Here is an 18,733-nt window from a genome sequence, read left to right as displayed (position 1 = left end):
GAAAAACATGATGCAAAATGGACGTATCAGCGTTCTTTGTAGGAGGCCTCGCTGGCCGACACGGCACGGTCCAGATTCTCCAGACGTTCTCGCTCCCTCTCCCGCCCCACGGTAGTCAGCGTGAGTTCACGCTCTCAGACCTCCATGCTAGCTCCAGGACCGACGCCTTGCTCTTGCGCCGGGTGACCCCCGCCTCGCGGGAGGCGAGATGGGTCTCGTGAGCCACGGTGCGCTGCATGAAGGTCTTCTCCGCAGACATCGCCTCATCGAGACGGGAGGCGGCCTCTCCCATGTCCCGAATTGCCCCATCGAGAAGCTCCCGTGTCTTTTGGACAGCCTCCTTGCTTTCCTTCCGTGAGGCGTTAGCTTGGAAACCACGTTCAATTGCCGCCAGCCCTCCGCAAGGCGCGTCCATTCCTGGCGGAGCCTCTCCTCTTCAGCCATGCAGTCCGCCTCCAGGGAGGTAAGGGCCGATCGGGCATGGCGCAGAGTCCTACACCACAGGAGGGCACTGTGGCCTACGGGGACCAGAGTCATGTTGGAAATATGCCCTAGAGGCAATAATAAAATGGTTATTACAAGGCTTCGGCTAGGGTTCTCACAATGTTCTCCTCCCCTCCCCTCTCCTCCCCTCTCCTCTCTCCCACCTGCCCACACCTCACACCACCTATCAACCATGGTGAATTTTGATCTTGCTGATCATGGAAGGCCTTCTGCATTGGGATTTCTCTCCCGGCCTTGCGGTCGCGGCTCAAGTGCGTCATTGCTTTGGATCTACCATTCACTTCTCCCCCTCTGGTTCCAACAAAGAGTTCTTCTTGGTGGTGCATTTTACGTCAGCAAGCTTTCCTCTCAATGAAGACTCGGTTGCCATTGCCCTACAATGTTGTATTGGAGGGGTACCATCTGGTCTTAATGTGACACATATTTCTGGATGAAGATTTCTTTTCAGTGGCATCCAATAAAGTTGGTCACTTCATCTATGGTCTCAAGGATCGAGTTTGGCCGGATTTTGTCTGTCACTTTAGTCTATTCCGCCAGAGCTACATTGGTGTCTCATCCATGGACTCATCTTGGCACCTTGATTCTCATATTCCTGAGGTGGCTGCGCGTTCTCATGTTGTGATCAAGTCTAAATATAAATTCACACAGCAGCATCACAATGATTTGAGTTCATCCCAATAGGTTTTATCAAAGTTTGGTCTCTATCATTCGAAGGTATGGGGGTCCAACCATGATAAGTTGCCGAAAGGCTCGTCGCCGGCGCCTCATTTGCCAATTCCGGCAGTGTCGGGCCCGACGGCCAGTCATCCTATAATTGCGGGCCGTGACCCACCTTCCATGACCTCTGGCATCATCTTTGGAAGTTTCCAACCGGCCATTATTAAAGGAGTTAATGCTATTAACTGCAAATTTGAAGGCTGTCGGTTTAAAGAGAATGCGTGGACCAACATTCCGAATTTTATGCTATTGCATATTCTTGACCAACGTCACTTTGGATATTCTGATTCACGTATTGCATCTATCTGGTCTCTGACATCGGTCCCTACTTCGGATTATATTTATGGGAAGCTGAATTTGTGCTCTTATTGCAACTTGCTGGGCCACCTGGCCTCTGTTTGCCCCGACAATATCTGCTCGGTGTGTCTTAATGACATTTGTTGCTGCCCCCCGCCTATTAGCCAGGCCAATATTGGTCATCCCACTAAGGTGATCGGCCCTGGGCCGCATTGGACTACAAGAGTATGTACTACATGTGGCTCCTCCGACCATCTTTTTTTCCAATGCTCGGCCTATCTCAATTGTGACTCTTGCTTCTTTCTGGGCCACACGAAGCACAACTGCATGGATCCTAAGGCTAAACATTATTTTTTGGAAGCCCAAGCCTGCTCAAGATTTGGTTATTCCTTTCTCTAGGGTAACAAATAATATTGATCATTCTTTGAAAGGCAAGAATCCTATTGATCCTATTTTCGAGACGGACTCATTACATTGCCTACCATCTACTAGTAGCTCTGCCATGCCCAACTTGGGAAAAGAGAGGCTAATTGATTTTGGTTCAGTCAAATCAGGGTCTGCACGGATTCATTCCTCTCGCTCGCATTTACCACAGACACCTAATTTGTGCCCCACCATTCGACCCACGCCATCTTCTACCGTCCATGACAATCTTTGTGGTTCGGTGGGACACGTGGCATCATCTTGTGGTCAGGGGCAGCGCTCCAACAATGCAACTGGGCTACCCAAGCCCTCCATACCCCCTGCCGATACGCATTCCTCCTCGCTTGTTGTGCCTCCTCCTGCGCAGACTCTGCTCCGCTCTCCACCACCAACAATGGCGAACTTCCCAGTTAATGTCGTCCCCTACCTCCCGCAGGGCATGATAGTGGAGCTCGGCCCGACCGATCGGAAGGTGCGATCTAATATGGTGGTTAGCGTTGTGCCTCCTGCGTCACGATTTCTTGGCCATTGCTGAGGCCAATAGGTTCATCCCGCAGCATCAGAAAGTAGCTCTCAGAGATACAATCCAAGGTTTTCTCCATGAATCCCATTACTTCCCTACTGAAGTTGAAGATCACCCTTTAGGGATTGGTATTTTTGGATTTGATGATTCCCTAGTTCGTGACTCTGTTGTGGGGACTACTTTTGAACTGGATGAGCTGCAAGCTGATGAACATACATTTATATCCTTTGTACCTCATGATGCTACTCTGAATATGAGGCTCACCTCTTTCGGTCCAAAGATTTGGATTTTATTTGTTGGCTTCCCTTACGACTATCAAACGCAGCATTACATCCATAAGTCAGTGGATAGTTTTGGTACTCTGCTTGAATGGCACAACCCTAGGGGTGATAGGCGTTTTGTTCTGCTAAAGGCAAGGGTTATTCATCTCCGCTTAGTCCCTAAGAGTATCATTATGAGGCAGATTGGTGGTGCTCGTAGATTCTGGACTGTTGCTGTTACTATGTTGCGTAGTTCTGACTGGAATGCACACTTACCTGAGGTTCCGCCTGCTGGCGAGGATCCTCCTCCTGAAGGCTTACAGGTTGCTGATGGAATTGTCCCTGAAAACAATCTTCTTGACAGTCCTGCAAGGGCTTGGAATGACTCCATTTCCTGGAGCAGCAGTTCTGACTCTTCTGTTAATTCTAATGGCCTGGTTCTCGTGCCTGTCAATATCCTCAATAACCTCTGGAGAACTAATTTCGGCAGCTCTGCTAGCACTTCTGTGGTTCCTCTTCTGCAGCCGAGAGACAGTCTCAGCATTGATCTATCTCTGAACAACTCTGGTATGCACCTGTCTTTGTCAGACCATGGAAATATGGTGGCCACAATGTTTTTTCACTGCTCCAGGCTGGTGAGGTAAATCAATGACTACCTCCTTCAGGCTATCAAACCGATTATGGCTACATTTGGCCCTTTGAGCACAGGGCTGGGCTTCAGGGATTCTCTGAAGGTTCATGTTGAGGTTCATCGCAGTAATGATTCATTTATGATTGTTGTTGGGCATCAGATCACTAGGAACAGTGAGGAGTGCCTCTCTGTAGTTCATTCTTGGTATGTCCCTTCTAAAAATACGGCTATGCTTCAGGCCAACTCCAGCTCTCTCACTCTGCCTCCTTCTGAGGGGCCCCTAACTGTGATCAGATCCTCGCACTGTGGTAAAGTGCAGGCACCAGAATGTGAGGTCTCTCTCCGTCGCAGTGCTAGATCGAATAAATATGATGGATTTCGGGTGCATGCTCTGACTGATACTAAGAAGAAGTTGCCCAAGGTGAAGCCGCGCCACACGCTGGCTGCGCCCTCCTCGGTGATCATCACGGAGCTAGACAGTGCTGACACTCAGGAGATTCCACCTCCCACTCCTATTGAGGTTATCCAACAGGTGGGCGTCCTCAAATGCGCAGTCCCGGTGGAGGAGCTCACTGAAGCTGCCCTCTTGGAGTCCAACGAGGCGGGTCCTTCGTCTTCGGCCTAATCTTCGGGTTTATTTGCTTAAATGGGTATTTTGGTTAATTGGAATGTGCTCTGTTGGAACATTCGTGGGCTAAATTCTGGTGATAAACAATTAGCTCTCTCTAATGCCATCAATGCTAGTGGTTGTTCGGTTTTATGTTTGCAAGAAACTAAGAAGCCTATGATCGATCATGCTTTTATCAAATCTTGTTGTCCCCGTCATTTTGATCAATTTGCTTTTGTTCCTTCCAATGGGGCCTCGGGTGGAATTGCTACTATTTGGAACAGTTCGGTTTTCACTGGCTCGGTCATTGCTTCTGAAGATTTTGCGCTTGTAATTAAATTTCAGTCCACACAATCATCTCAATCTTGGACGCTAATGAATATTTATGTCCCATGTCAAGGAGAAGCTCGAACAAATTACACTAATTGGCTTTTCTCATTAAACATTCCAGCCAACGAAGATTGGCTTCTCCTCGGTGACTTTAATTATATCCGTAGCCCCGACAATCGCAATAAGCCGGGTAGGAGCATTAATGACATGATCACGTTCAATGATTTCATACGAACGCAATGTCCTGTTGAACTACCAATAAAAGGCCGCACTTTTACTTGGAGTAATATGCAGCAGGATCCACTTTTGGAGGAACTAGATTGGTTTTTCACCTCTTGCTCTTGGACAGGTTCTTACCCTAATACCATTGTTAAACCATTGGGTAAGCTAGTATTTGATCACATCCCGTGTGTAGTCACAATTGAAACCTCGATCCCAAGGAGTAAACTCTTTCGTTTTGAACCTTTTTGGATACAACATCCGGGCTTTATGGATATTAAGCAATCAGCTTGGGATAAGCCAGTACGATCTACCAATAGTGCAACTATTCTTTGCAGAAAATTCAAGCACCTGCGGTACTGTATGAAAAAGTGGAGTAAGAACATTTCCCGCCTCTCTATTGCCATTGATAATTCCAACAAAACTCTTGCACACTTGGACACGATTGAAAATCGAAGGCAACTGACCATTCCTGAGGCAAACTTTAGTAAAATACTCAAGGCCCACATTCTGCGGTTACTTTCTTACCAGCAAGAATATTGGAAGAAACGTTGCATAATACGGTGGGTCCGTTTTGGTGATGAGAATTCTAAAATTTTCCAAGTAATGGCTTCCGAACGATACAGAAGAAACAATATTGCCTCTCTAACTTTACATGATGGAACCATAATTTATGTTCATGCAAGCAAGGAATCGGTCATTTATCACTCCTTCAAAGAAAGACTTGGAACCTCTTCTAAACATGAGATGAAATTCAATCTTCCCTCCATCACCAAGCGAATTGAGGGATTGGACGATCTAACTGTGCCTTTTACTCGGCAAGAGATTGATCTAGTCATCAAAGAAATGTCGGCGGATAGGGCACCGGGTCCGAATGGGTTCAACGGAGCATTCCTCAAATCTTGTTGTCATATAATTAAGGAGGACGTTTATGCTCTCTGCGATCAGTTCTTCGAGGGTGGCCTAAACCTGGAGAGCATTAATGATGGATTCATCACACTCATTCCCAAAGTTGTTGCACCTCAAGGAGTTAATGACTTCCGACCGATTACTCTGTTAAATTGCCGTGTCAAAGTCATCACAAAACTCTTAGCTAATCGGCTTCAAAAAATCATTCTGAAAATCATACACCGAAACCAGTATGGGTTTTTGAAAAAGAGGTCTATCCAGGATTGCCTTGCATGGGCGTTTGAGTACATATACCAATGCCAAGCTTCTAAAAATCCAATAGTTATTCTCAAACTAGACTTTGCAAAAGCGTTTGACACCATTGATCATGAGGCTATGTTGGATATCATGAAGCACATGGGCTTCAATGAAAAATGGTTGGGATGGATCAAAACCATTTTTTCGACTGCCAAATCTTCAGTTCTACTTAATGGCGTCCCGGGCAGGCAATTTAATTGCGTCTGTGGCATACGACAGGGTGATCTGTTGTCCCCCTTAATCTTTGTCTTGGCGGAAGATTTATTGCAAGCTGCAATTACTGACTCCTTTCGAAGAAATGACCATCACTTGCCCTTTAACCGTCCCAACCAACCTGACTACCCAGTGATCTAATATGCGGACGACACTATCATTTTGTTACCGGCGTGTCCAGACCAAGCGACTCTTCTCAAAAACATACTCACCGATTATGCCACTTTTATTGGACTAAAGATCAACTTCCACAAGTCAACTCTTGTGCCCATGAATTGTGATGCTGCAACTGCTCAACATATTGCCCAAATTTTCGGTTGTGTGGTGGGAAAGTTACCTTTTACCTATCTTGGGTTGCCAATGGGCACGACAAAACCTTCTGTGCAGGATCTAATGCCTTTGGTCTGTGGAGTTCAACGAAGACTTTCCTCAACATTGTCAATGATCTCCTATGGAGGGAAACTGTCGCTTCTCAACTCGGTCATCACTTCGCTCATCATCTTTGCGCTTTGCACCCTCAAACTGCCACAAAAGATTATTGATCTACTGGATAAAATTAGAAGGCAATGTCTTTGTACTAAGAAGACTGATGATGGGGACAAGTGCAACTCTTTAGCTTCATGGCAGATGGTTTGTAGACCCAAGGAATGTGGAGGACTCTGGGTGCTTGACTTACAAACTCAAAGTGATGCTTTACTCATGAAATACCTACACAAGTTCTACAACCATTGGGATCTGCCGTTGGTTGATTTGATTTGGTCCACATACTACACAAACAAAATCCCACACGCCTCAAACCCATGTGCTTCGTTCTGGTGGAAAGATTTACTCAAACTGACTCCTATCTATAGAGGCATCTCACATGTGATCATTCGCAGAGGAGACACTGCGCTGATGTGGAAAGATCTCTGGTTGGATGAGGTCCTGACAGATTCACATCCACGTGCGTTCTCTTATGCCAAAATGAAGATATTTCGGTCCGGGACTTCCTTGGCTGCACCAACCTCAATGAAACCTTTCACCTTCCCCTATCCATGCAAGCTCACAATGAATTGTGAGATATCCAGGAGATCACAACACATATTGGCAATGATGCAGAAGAGGGCATAGACTCTTGGGTCTATGAGTGGGGCTTTGAGATTTACACGGCAAAAAGGTACTACAAGTTCTACTTTCGGGAGGTCACTGCACACAATAGTTATAAATGGCTCTGGAAATCCTCGGCCACAATGAAAATAAAGGTTTTTGGTTGGCTCCTGCTATCTGATCGTCTGAACACCAGAAACATGCTTAAGAGAAGACACTATAACATTGGGGACAATCACGGTTGCATCCTGTGTGGCAGCACGGAGGAAGAAACGATTGAGCACATGATTTTTACGTGTCATTTCAGTGTGACTTGTTGGGATACTTTGAACATCCACTGGACAACTAATGGAGATCGTCTCAATTGGATCAAAGATGCAAAGACAGCATGGAACAATCCAATATTCATGGAGATTTTCCTATACGCCTCCTGGAGTATATGGAAAGAAAGAAATAACAAACACTTCCGAAGGATAAACCCCACTCTCGGCTCATGGGTAAGAAGATTCATAGAGGATTTCTCTCTACTGAGACATAGAGCCAAAGAGAAGCACAAACAATTTATTTCTTCTTTTGCCCATTCCTTTGTTGTACCATAAACCAGTATTTACTTTGGTTTCCCACTTCTACCTTAGATTGTCAATGGCTATGGATGTAAGGTTATGACCTTGAAAGAACCTTTTTGATACTATAATCTAATACATACAGTAGGAGCCTCTCCTACTGTTTCAGGTGTCAAAAAATAAAATGGTTATTATTATATTTCCTTGTTCATGATAATTGTCTATTGTTCATGCTATAATTGTATTAACTGGAAACCGTAATACATGTGTGAATAAATAGACCACAACATGTCCCTAGTGAGCCTCTAGTTGACTAGCTCGTTGATCAATAGATGGTTATGGTTTCCTGACCATGGACATTGGATGTCATTAATAACGGGATCACATCATTAGGAGAATGATGTGATGGACAAGACCCAATCCTAAGCATAGCACAAGATCGTGTAGTTTGTTTGCTAAAAGCTTTTCTAATGTCAAGTATCATTTCCTTAGACCATGAGATTGTGCAACTCCCAGATACCGTAGGAATGCTTTGGGTGTGCCAAACGTCACAATGTAACTGGGTGGCTATAAAGGTGCACTACGGGTATCTCTGAAAGTGTCTGTTGGGTTGGCACGAATCGAGACTGGGATTTGTCACTCCGTGTGACGGAGAGGTATCTCTGGGCCCACTCGGTAATGCATCATCATAGTGAGCTCAATGTGACTAAGTAGTTAGTCACGGGATCATGCATTATGGAACGAGTAAAGTGACTTGCCGGTAACGAGATTGAACGAGGTATTGGGATACCGACGATCGAATCTCGGGCAAGTAACGTACCGATTGACAACGGGAATTGTATACGGGATTGCTTGAATCCTTGACATCGTGGTTCATCCGATGAGATCATTGTGGAACATGTGGAAGCCAACATGGGTATCCAGATCCCGCTGTTGGTTATTGGCCAGAGAGCTGTCTCGGTCATGTCTGCATGATTCCCGAACCCGTAGGGTCTACACACTTAAGGTTCGGTGACGCTAGAGTTGTTATGGGAAATAGTATGTGGTTACCGAAGGTAGTTCGGAGTCCCAGATGTGATCCCGAATGTCACGAGGAGTTCCGGAATGGTCCGGCGGTGAAGATCAATATATTGGACGAATGGTATTGGAGTCCAGAAGTGTTCCGGGGGTACCAGGCTATGGCCAGCATGACCGAAAGGTGTTTCGGGAGCCCCGGCAAGTGTTGGAGGGCCTCATGGGCCAAAGGGGAAGGGGCAAACCAGCCCACTAAGGGGTGGTGCGACCCCCACATCCTTTCCCACATTATTTGGGGAGGTGGGGCGCCTCCACCTGGCTTGGGAGGCAATCCTCCACCTGCTTGGCTTGGGGGCAAGTCTCCCTAGGATTTGCCCTAGGGAGATCCAATCTGCTTGGCCGCCTCCCCTAGGGGAAACCCTAGGGTGCTTCCCCCTCTCCCCTTGCCCCTATATCTAGTGGAGGGGTGGGAGGGCAGCTGCACCTCCTCCCTGGCGCAGCCATCCCTCCTCCTACACCTCCTCCTCCATAGTGCTTGGCGAAGCCCTGCCGGAGAACCACGAGCTCCATCGCCACCACGCCGTCGTGCTGCTGGAGTTTTCCCTCAACTTCTCCTCTCCCCTTGCTGGATCAAGAAGGAGGAGACGTCCCCAGGCTGTACGCGTGTTGAACGCGGAGGCGCCGTCCGTTCGGCACTTAGATCGGAATCGACCGCGATCTGAATTACTGCGAGTACGACTCCACCAACCGCGTTCTTGTAACGCTTCCGCATCACGATCTTCAATGGTATGAAGGTACACTCATCCTCTCCCTCTCTTGTTGCTAGAATCTCCATAGATTGATCTTGGTGATGCGTAGAAAATTTTGAATTATTGCTACGTTCCCCAATAGTGGCATCATGAGCTAGGTCTACTGCGTAGATTCTATGCACGAGTAGAACACAAGTAGTTGTGGGCGATGGTTTGTACAATTTGCTTACCGTTACTAGTCCTATCTTGATTCAGCGGCATTGTGGGATGAAGCGACCCGGACCGACCTTACATGTACGCTTACGTGAGACAGGTTCCACCGACTGACATGCACTTGTTGCATAAGGTGGCTAGCGGGTGCCAGTCTCTCCCACTTCAGTCAGATTGGATTCGATGAAAAGGGTCCTTATGAAGGTTAAATAGCAATTGGCATATCACCGTTGTGGCTTTGTGTAGGTAAGAAACGTTCTTGCTAGAAACCCGTAGCAGCCACGTAAAACATGCAACAACAATTAGAGGACGTCTAACTTGTTTTTGCAGGGTATGCTATGTGATGTGATATGGCCCAAAAGAATGTGATGAATGATATATGTGATGTATGAGATTGATCATGTTCTTGTAATAGGAATCACGACTCGCATGTCGATGAGTATGACAACTGGCAGGAGCCATAGGAGTTGTCTTAATTTATTGTATGACATGCGTGTCATTGAAAACGCCATGTAATTACTTTACTTTATTGCTAAACCATTAGCCATAGTAGTAGAAGTAATAGTTGGTGAGACAACTTCATGAAGACACGATGATGGAGATCATGATGATGGAGATCATAGTGTCATGCCGGTGACGAAGGTGATCATGTCGTGCCTCAAGATGGAAATCAAATGCGCAAGATGATATTGGCCATATCATGTCACTTTATGATTTGCATGTGATGTTTGTCATGTTTACATCTTATTTGCTTAGAATGATGGTAGCATAAATAAGATGATCCCTCATTAAAATTTCAAGAAAGTGTTCCCCCTAACTGTGCACCGTTGCGAAAGTTCGTTGTTTCGAAGCACCACGTGATGATCGGGTGTGATAGATTCTAACGTTCACATACAACGGGTGTAAGCCAGATTTACACACGCAAAACACTTAGGTTGACTTGACGAGCCTAGCATGTACGGACATGGCCTCGGAACACATGAGATGGTAAGGTCGAACATGAGTCGTATAGTAGATACGATCAACATGGAGATGTTCACCGATGATGAATAGTCCGTCTCACGTGATGATCGGACACGGCCTAGTTGACTCGGATCATGTATCACTTAGATGACTAGAGGGATGTCTATCTGAGTGGGAGTTCATAAGATGAACTTAGTTATCCTGAACATAGTCAAAAGGTCTTTGCAAATTATGTCATAGCTTACGCTTTAGTTCTACTGTTTAAGATATGATCCTAGAGAAAATTTAGTTGAAAGTTGACAGTAGCAATTATGCGGACTGGGTCCGTATACTGAGGATTGTCCTCATTGCTGCACAGAAGGATTATGTCCTTAATGCACCGCTCGGTATGCCAAACCTTGAGCGTTGTCTGTGGATGTTGCGAACATCTGACATACACGTTTTGATGACTACATGATAGTTCAGTGTGTAATGTTAAACGGTTTAGAATTGAGGCACCAAAGACATTTTTTAAACGTCGCGGAACATATGAGATGTTCCAAGAGCTGAAATTGGGATTTCAGGCTCGTACCCACGTCAAGAGGTGTGAGACCTCCGACAAGTTTCTTAGCCTGCAAACTAAGGGAGAAGAGCTCAATTGTTGAGCATGTGCTCAGATTGTCTGAGTACTAAAATCGCTTGAATTGAGTGGGTGTTAATCTTCCAGATAAGATAGTGATGGTTCTCCAAAGTCACTGCCACCAAGCTACTAGAGCTTCGTGATGAACTATAACATATCAGGGATAGGTATGATGATCCTTGAGCTATTTGCGATGTTTGACACCGCGAAAGTAGAAATCAAGTTGGAGCATCAATTGTTGATGGTTAATAAAAAAACTAGTTTCAAGAAGGGCAAGGGCAAGAAGGGATACTTCATGAGACGACAAATCAGTTGCTGCTCTAGTGAAGAAACCCAGGGTTGAACCCAAACCCGAGACTAAGTGCTTCTGTAATGAGGGAACGGTCACTGAAGCAGAACTACCCTAGATACTTGGTAGATGAGAAGGCTGGCAAGGTTGACAGAAGTATATCGGATATACATTGTATTAAATGTGTACTTTACTAGTACTCCTAGTAGCACCAGGGTATTAAGATACCGGTTCAGTTGCTAAGTGTTAGTAACTCGAAATAAAAGAGCTACGGAATAAACGGAGACTAGCTAAAGGTCAGATGACGATGTGTGTTGGAAGTGTTTCCAAGGTTGATGTGGTCAAGCATCGCCTGCTCCCTCTACCATCGAGATTGGTGTTAAACCTAAATAATTGTTATTTGGTGTTTGCGTTGAGCATAAACATGATTGGATTATGTTTATCGCAATACGGTTATTCATTTAAGGAGAATAATGGTTACTCTGTTTATTTGAATAATACCTTCAACGGTCTTGCACCTAAAATGAATGGTTTATTGAATCTCGATTGTAGTGATACACATGTTCGTGCCAAAAGATATAAGATAGTAATGATAGTACCACATACTTGTGGCACTGCCACTTAAGTCATATTGGTATAAAACGCATGAAGAAGCTCCATATTGATGGATCTTTGGACTCACTCGTTTTTCAAAAGATTGAGACATGCGAACCACGTCTATTGGTATATACGCATGAAGAAACTCCATGCAAATGGATCGTTTGGACTCACTTGTTTTTGAATCACTTGAGACATGCAAATCATACCACATGGGCAAGATGACTGAAAGGCCTCGTTTTCAATGAGATGGAACAAGAGAGCAACTTGTTGGAAGTTGTCGGATTTTGGGTTCCGGCAGACCCTTGAGGTTCGAACACTGGGGTGCACGCGGAGATCACACCCTCAGCTTACCCATGTTTCACCGCTTCGCTAGGATCTAAACTACACGAAGAACAACACAAGGGACACAAGATTTATACTGGTTTGGGCCACCATTGTGGTGTAATACCCTACTCCAGTTTGTGGTGTGTGGATTACCTCTGGGGCTGATGAAGGACGGTACAAGGGAAGAACAGACTCACGAGGGTCTGTCCTTGGTTGGTGCGATGAACTGCTAGGAGGGTTCAATCGCCTCTCTCTCTCCCTCTGTCTTGGGTGCGGATCCAATCTGATCTCGATCCAGATGCCCTATCCCGTGGGTGGCTAGTCCTATTTATAGGCGAAGGCCCCGGGCCTCTTCCCAAATATTGAGCGGGAAGGGCGCCAACAATTGGCCAATTTGAAGGGGAACATCTAGTACACTTATCCTGACTAAAGTTGGTCCTCGCCTGCCAAAAGACCCTGACGATGACGCTGGCTTGGGCTCCACGATGACCTTCGTTCTGCCGTCCTGCTGCTCTTGGTCTTGTTGCACCGAAATGGTTGCCTTTGCTAGATACCCTCGCCTGCGCTTGCCCCCTTTGCACCAAAGGGGAAACAAGGACTCTGCACAGGCCGGCGCCCGCCTGGCGCTCGCCTGGGCCTGGGTCGTCATGGCTTGCGTCACGGGCACCTCGTGAGGTACCCCGCCTTGATCTCTCCGCCTCCTCACGAGCCAGCCTGACGAGGCCGTGCCTGAGGAAGTCTCCTGTCGTCCGCCCCGCGAGGCTTGGCCCCTCTCGAGGGTCTTGAGCATGTGTCGATGTAGATGGGCCGTATTGGGCCTCTCCATGAGCCACGTCGCAGGCCGCAGGCAGGCAAGTCTGGGTACCCCCGTTCCTAGAACACCGATAGTAGCCCCAGGCCCAAGGCGCGCTTGGACTTGGCTTAGCAGAGAAGCGAACACGCAAGTGCGAAGACCGCGGGCCCCAATAACCTGCAGCCTTGGGCACCGCGTAGCGGTTGATTGGACGTGGGCATCCTGGCTCCCCCAAGACGCCTCGGTAGCCACACAATTTGACAAGTCCCTGCATGCCAAACGGGTCATGATTACCTGTGATCGTGGAGGCCGTCGGTTGGCCTCCCGTAGCTATATGTATGGAACGGCGCGAGCCCCTCTGGTCCATCTCTTCCCGCTACTCTTCGTCTTCTTCTCGGCCGCTCGCCATCCCCATGGCTCCGCCGAAGAGGTTCTCGGCCGCAGAGAAAGGGAAGGCTCGCCAGGAAGGGCCCGGCTCCCCTCCAACCAAGCGCGGCCGGGGCCGCCATTGTAAGCACCCCGCCGCCCCTGCTGCGGCTTCCCGGGGCCGTGGAAGCAGCCCTCTGCGCAGCGGTGGGCGTCCGGCGGCCGTCGAGAGGTATGCTGGGGCTCCGCGACCCCCAAGGCCGCGCTTCCGCTCAGCGGAGGTGCTGCCGGAGTTCATCGTGTGGTCGGCGGACCCGACCGGCACCTGGCTCCAACTTCCCCGTTTCTTCATAGGTGAGCTTCTGGCTGGTGCCCCGGGCGGCCTTTGGCTTCAGGCAGATGGTTGTTGCAGCAGGTCCTCTTGGGCTACCCTGGAGGTCTCCACTGTCGGGGAGGCGGCCTTGACCCGTGGCTAGCAAACATTTGCCCGCGCGCGTGGCCTGCGCCGATGTTGCACTGTGCACTTCAAGTTTGACGGCGACGCCACCCTCTACGTGAGGGTGTTCGGGGAAGACGGCCGTCGTGCCGGATGCTATCCTGAAGATGATGACCATGGTCGCGCGCCCAGCCCCGGCGTTGGTCGGGGTGAAGGGGGCGGAGGGCGCGCGGGCAACGGAGCCCGAGATCCGCCAAGCTCCGGCGACTCCCCTTCGGGTAGCAGCTCCTCCAGTGGTGGTCGCAACCAGCCCCCTCGTCGTCGCCCTCGTCTGGGAGAGGGCAGCGGGTCGGCCCGCCGCCGCGCTCCGGTGAAGCGGGAGGCGGAATCCAGCTGAGCTTCTGAGGCAGTACGAGCCTTCGCTGAGAGCTGGCGCCAAGCAAGTCGTCCCCCCTTTTGCTTTGCTTTCCTTCCTACGTGAAAAGAATGTAATCCGTTGCCCCGCGGGGCGTGCTGAACTGTTGCTGTTTTAATTGGTGCGTTATTTCTACTGCTTATGTGTTGTGTTTTCATTCTGTGTGCCTATGCGTGAAAACCACTTATCTTGGGGGGCTTGTCACGGTCCTAGCCTCCTGAGGCCAGTGCCTTGTCCTGCGCCTTGTGTCCTATAGAGTTTAGTCAGCATGGGTAGTCCCCAGCCTTGGTAGTGAGGGGAACCAACCCAAACCCCGTGATCGTGTCGCGATGCCCGTGGGGCACGGACTGGGAGCGGTGCTCCCGTAGCGGACTCGAACAGGGAAGTTCCAAATTGCTAGGCAGAAAACACTCATGAGGGTGCCCGTGCTCCCCCTCGCGAGACCTTGCACAGGAGAAAATGAAACGAGCAAGTAAAACGGAAGAGTCGCGAGCTCGAAATGGCAACAGCTTCGGAAAAACTTCAAATAGGAACAAACACGCCAACTGCGGAAAGCAAATGAAAGAGGCCGCGTCCGGCACCTAGTCTAGTCTTCGACGCATTCTCACCAGCGCGGAGCTAAGTGCTGCCACTGGGCATGGGCGGGAGCCACCGAGGCCCGAGGGCGGCACTCCGGAGACTCCGGAGCGTGTACAGCCCCACTCATTATTACGTGAGAGTGTCACGGGCGGCGAGCTTCACAGGCGTTTGCCTTCTTCACAGGCACCGGGCCTTTTCCAAAACGCAGCTGCTTCACAGGCATTCGCCTTCTTCACAGGCACCGGGCCTTTTTCAAAAAACAGCAAGTTCACAAGCATTCGCCTTCTTCACAGGCACCGGGCCTTTTTCAAAACACAGCAACTTCACAGGCATTCGCCTTCTTCACAGGCACCAGGCTTTTTTCAAAACACAGCAACTTCACAGGCATTTGCCTTCTTCACAGGCACCGGGCCTTTTTCAGGGGTAAAACCTTTGGAGGTGTTGGATGTTCCACGAGTTCTGGATGGGCACCCCCTCCTGGGTCTCCAAGCGTGCGGAGCCAGGCCTGGAAACATGAACAACCTTAAACGGGCCCTCCCACATGGGAGAGAGCTTATGCAGCCCCTCCTTGGAGAGAACCCGCCTGAGCACGAGGTCCCCTACCTCGAGAGTCTTGGGGCGGATGTTGCGGTAGTGGTATCGCCGTAGTGCTTGTTGGTACCTTTCTGCCCGCAGGGCAGCTTCTCGGCGATGCTCCTCCCCCAGCAAGAGATCCGTCCCCCGCATGGTGTCCTGCTGCGCTTCGTCGAACGCCAGGACCCACGCGGAATGACGTCTGACCTTGTGAGGGAGAACGGCTTCAGCTCCATAAACCAGGAAGAACGGGGTCTCGCCAGTTGGCTTGATTGCAGTCGTGCGGATTGACCATAGCACAGACTGGAGCTCGTCGTACCAGCCCCTGCCGCAGGCCTCCAGCTTCTTCTTGAAGGTTCTAGTCTTGAGGCCCCTTAGGACTTCCACGTTGGCTCGCTCGGCTTGACCGTTGTTGCGTGGGTGCGCCACCGAAGCGTAGCATATCTACGTTCCAAGGTTAGCGCAGTATGTTTTTAAGAGGTTACTGGTGAACTGCGAACCGTTGTCGGTGATGATGCGGTTGGGCACCCCAAATCGGCTCACGAGGCCCTTGATGAACTTGACCGTGGAGCCTGCGGGGATGGTGCGGACAACTTCCACCTCGGCCCACTTGGTGAACTTGTCCACGACGACGTAGAGGTAGCGGTAGCCTCCTGGCGCCCGAGGGAACGGACCCAGGATATCCAGTCCCCAGACTGTGAATGGCCATGAGAGGGGTATAGTCTGCAAACCTCCCGCCGGCTAATGGATCTGCTTGGCATGGAACTGACAGGCCTCGCAAGCTTTCACCAGTTCCACAGTGTCATTGAATGCCATGGGCCAATAGAACCCGCTGCGGAATGCCTTGCCAACGAGAGTCCGTGACGACGAGTGATGCCCACAGTCGCCATCGTGTATGTCTGCCAGCAGCTCCTTCCCTTGCTCCCTGGAAATGCAACGCAGGGACACATCATTCAGTCGTCTTCGGTAGAGCTCCCCATCCTTAAGGCAGTATGCTGTGGCCTGCCGTGCCACACGCTCCGCCTCCTCCTCCCTTTCCGGCAACGTGCCTCGTGTCAGGTAACTCCTGAGCTCCGTGATCCAGCACCCCTCCTGAGGTTCCAACGCCAGGAGCAGGCGCGCTCCTGATGTCGGGCCGCAGACCGGGGCTCCCAAGGCAGGCGGCTAGGGGAGCTCCCCTCGGGGTTGCGCCGTGCTTGATAGCGATGGCATCGCCGAGGGCTTGAAGAGCCGCTCCTCGAAGACGCCAGACTCCTGAGGTAGCCGCCTGGATGCCCTTTTCGCGATGTCATCAGCCTCTTGATTGGTACCTCGAGGCACATGATGCAACTCCAGCCCCCAAAACTGCTTCTCCATCCTGCGGACCTCCGTGAGGTAGGCTTCCATGTGCTTGTCCTTTGGTTCATATACTTTGTTGGAGAAGTTGAAAAGGAGCTGTGAATCACCCTTGATGGTGAGGCGCTTCACCCCCAGGGTGACTGCGGCCTTCAGGCCTGCTATCAGGCCTTCGTATTCTGCTATGTTGTTGGAGACCTTTTCCCCATGCTGAAAACAGAGTTGCACAGCGTAGTAGAGCTTGTCTTGAGTGGGGGATACGAGTACCGCACCAGCCCCTGCGCCATGTCGGGAGAATGCCCCGTCGAATACATGACCCATCCGTCAGGTGCCTCGCTCCCTGGGGAGAGCGATCGATCCTCGCCAGCCTCGAGGCCTGGTGCCTCTGCCCATTCCGCCACGAAGTCCGCAAGCGCAGCCCCTTTGATGACTCTGGTTGTGTTGAATTCTATCTGAAACGCCTGCAGCTCGATGTTCCACTCAGCGACTCTTCCAGCTGAGTTGGGGCTCCTGAGCACCCTTTCCAAGGGGTACGCTGAGACAACCTTGATCGGATGGCCTTGAAAATAGTGCTGCAGCTTCCGCGAGGCCACCAATAGCGCGAGGAGGAGTTTCTGGGGCATGGGGTACCGCGCCCTTGCGTCCCGCAATACCGTGCTGACGAAGTACACTGGGTGCTCCACTAGGTTGAGAGTGCTGGTGCCACTGGCGTCCTCCGGAGGCTGGGGCACCTCCTAAGACAACAGAGCCCCCGGCGACTGGTCGCCTGGGGGAGGGGCCTCTTCTGTTGCAGGTGTGCTTCCCTTATGTGGTTGGTCCTCCTTGGCTGCAGCCGCAGTCGCTGTGAGGCCCTTTCGGCCTGCTTTGCTTTAACCCGGACGGTTGCTGCGGCCTTGGACATACGCTCCTCCCTAACAGCCACCAGGGCTGCGCTGGCTGAGTAGGGGGTGGTCGCAAGGTAGAGCACCAGGGGCTCCTGAGGGCGCGGAGCCACCATCACCGGGGGGCTGGTCAAGTACCTCTTGAGATCCTGGAACGCCTTGTCGGCCTCTTCAGTCCATTCAAAGGGGCCCTTTTTCTTCATTAGCTTGAAGAAGGGCAGCGCTCGTTCCCCCAGCTTGGAGATGAAACGCCCTAGTGCGGTCACGCGCCCGGTGAGCTTCTGCATCTCTCTGAGGGTCTTGTGGGCTCATGTCCTCCACTGCTTTTACCTTTTCCGGGTTGGCCTCGATGCCCCGGTGGGATACTAGGAAACCTAGGAGCTTGCCCGAGGGGACTCCAAACACACATTTCTCCGGGTTGAGCCGCAGGTCCACCTTGTTAAGGCTCACGAAGGTTTCCTCCAAGTCCTGTATCAGAGTTTTTGCCTCTCGAGACTTCACCACAATGTCATCGACATAAGCCTCCGCATTCCTCCCGAGCTGCCAACCCAAGGCGATGTGCATTAGCCGCTGAAAGGTCGCACCGGCATTATGCAACCCGAATGGCATGCACGTATAGCAGTAAACCCCGCACGGGGTCAGGAAGGCCGTCTTTTCCACATCTTCTACTGCCATCTTGATCTGGTGGTAGCCGGAGAAGGCATCCAGGAAACACAACAAGTCGCACTCGGCGGTGGAGTCGACGATCTGGTCGATGCGAGGGAGCGGGAACAGATCCTGCGGGCAGGCCTTGTTGAGGTTGGTGAAGTCGACAGACAAGCGTTCCTTTCCCCCCTTCTTTGGCACGACCACAGGGTTAGCCAGCCAGTCTGGGTAGCGGACCTCGTGAATGACCCCCGCCGCTTCCAACTTGCGGGTCTCTTGGACGATGAAAGCTTGCTTCTCAGTCGATTGCCGCCTTGCCTTCTGCTTCACTGGGCGCACGTTGGGGCACACATTGAGGTGATG

The sequence above is a fragment of the Triticum dicoccoides genome, chromosome 6B (genome assembly GCF_002162155.2).
Source record: "Triticum dicoccoides isolate Atlit2015 ecotype Zavitan chromosome 6B, WEW_v2.0, whole genome shotgun sequence".
NCBI lineage: Eukaryota > Viridiplantae > Streptophyta > Magnoliopsida > Poales > Poaceae > Triticum > Triticum dicoccoides.
This window is presented reverse-complemented; position numbering follows the sequence as displayed.